Source organism: Manis pentadactyla, chromosome 13 (assembly GCF_030020395.1).
Source record: "Manis pentadactyla isolate mManPen7 chromosome 13, mManPen7.hap1, whole genome shotgun sequence".
Taxonomy (NCBI): domain Eukaryota; kingdom Metazoa; phylum Chordata; class Mammalia; order Pholidota; family Manidae; genus Manis; species Manis pentadactyla.
The window spans coordinates 76,352,595-76,354,511 of NC_080031.1; the positions used below are offsets into that span (position 1 = coordinate 76,352,595).

A 1,917-nucleotide genomic window follows, 5' to 3' on the forward strand; every position below is an offset into this window, starting at 1 on the left:
GTCTGTTCTTCAGTCTTTCAGGATTAGTTGTATTTGCTATATTTCTGTGTTTTATGTGATTTTGGGAGGTTTCTGCACTTCTTACCACCATCTTTTTATGACTCCTCTGATCTTTGTGCTTTTACTTCTCCTCCCTCTCGCATATAATGTAATGGATGTTATAATATTTAAATACTTAAAAACAATTTATATCCAACAGATTTTTTTATTATGGTTACATTTATTGGTTTTGTTTTTAACTTTTGACCTAGAGATTTAAATGTATGTTTTATGTAGCATCTTTACTGTATTAGAGAATCCCTCTTTGAATATATTTTAACCATTACCAGTGAATTTTACCCTATCTTCTTATTTTATGATAATTCTATTCATTTTACTTCAACTCAGAGAACTCCCTTCAGCATTTCTTGCAAGGCAGGTGTAGTGGTGATGAACATCCTCAGCTTTTGTTTGGGAATGTTTTTATCTCTCATTCATTTCTAAACTACAGCTCTGCTGTTTATGGAAATCCTTCTTGGCAGGATGCTTTTTCATTATTTGATTATGTAATCCCTTTCTCACCCAGTCTGGAAATTTTTGTTGACTGACATAATTATGGTGTTTACCACATAAAGATGTACTATCTTTGTTGTCATTTTTAAAGCTATATTTGTCACTGACTTTTTGACCATTTTCTTTTTTTTATCAGTGCCATGAAATTATTTTAATATCTTTTTCTCTATGACTGAATATACAAAAATAATGGAAGGAATATATTTTTCTGCTGTAAACATGGGTGGAATATTTCAAAATACACATGCTGAATTTTCTTTAAATGGTCTTCTAGGGCAACTGCCTGAAGAAAAGCAGGAAATGCTTTCACAGGAACAGTTTTGTGGAAGAACTTAGCACGGTTTGGGTGCAAGTGTGCCTGGCTGGCAATATCATAGATCACATCTCTCACATTTTAATCTTGGTTCTTCCATAGAAAATCCTCTTGTGAAACACCATGCAGCATACAAACATCCATGGGAAGGAGCACCCTCCTTCTGCTACCATGATGGGGCATTGCTCTCAAGCAACTGGCAATGCCTTGTGCTTTTCCAATATGACTTGCAACATGATCTGCATGAAGGTGCTTTACACCCAGTACATCCAGTGTTAAATAAAAAGATAACTTCGTGTTTTCAGCATAATTTTCTAGTTCCTGGATATTACAGTATGCTCTGTCATTCAAATTTTTTCTCTTTCATCAATAATTTTCATCTTTTAGTCAGGTTATGTCTTTTAACAGACTTCCACAGTTCAATGGCCACAGGCTAATGTGATGGACTGTCACAGTACATATCATCCACAGTTTTTTTCCCAAAATTGCATTCACGTCAGTCCAATTGTTTTCTCAGAGATCGAGTCCTTAACCAGCCTGAGACAGTTCGAATTAAGGGCCCTCACTGCAAGAGCAGAGCTTCTGGATTCTGCAGGGAAGAGCAGAGAACATAAATACCCTCCAAAATCTCATTTCTGCAGCAGCTTTAGGTAGTAACGGTCGGTGCCCAAGGAAACCCATCAGCTAAGCCACGGCCACGCTCGGCCCAGAATCCAAAGACACTGGGAGCTGCAGCATGCTTGACCCTTTCTTTTATTTACTTTTTATTTATTTTTTTATTTTGGTATCATTAATCTACAATTACATGAAGGACATTATGTTCAATAGGCTCCCCCCTTCACCAAGTCCCCCCCACATTCCCATTCACAGTCACTGTATATCAAAATAGTAAGATGCTGTGAAATCACTACTTGTCTTCTCTCTGTTGCACAGCCCACCCCGTAAACCCCCCAACACTATACATGCTAACCATAATACCACTTTTTTTTCTTCCCGCCCTTATCCCTCACTTCCCACCCATCCTCCACAGTCCCTTTCCCTTTGGTAACTAT

General features: G+C 37.5%; 1 pseudogene; it reads right to left on the bottom strand.

Moving 5' to 3' along the window:
- Nucleotides 1-703: 703 nt before the first annotated feature.
- LOC118921467 (NADH dehydrogenase (ubiquinone) complex I, assembly factor 6-like) lies at nucleotides 704-1,536 on the bottom strand (annotated as a pseudogene).
- Between the last annotated feature and the right edge of the window lie 381 nt (nucleotides 1,537-1,917).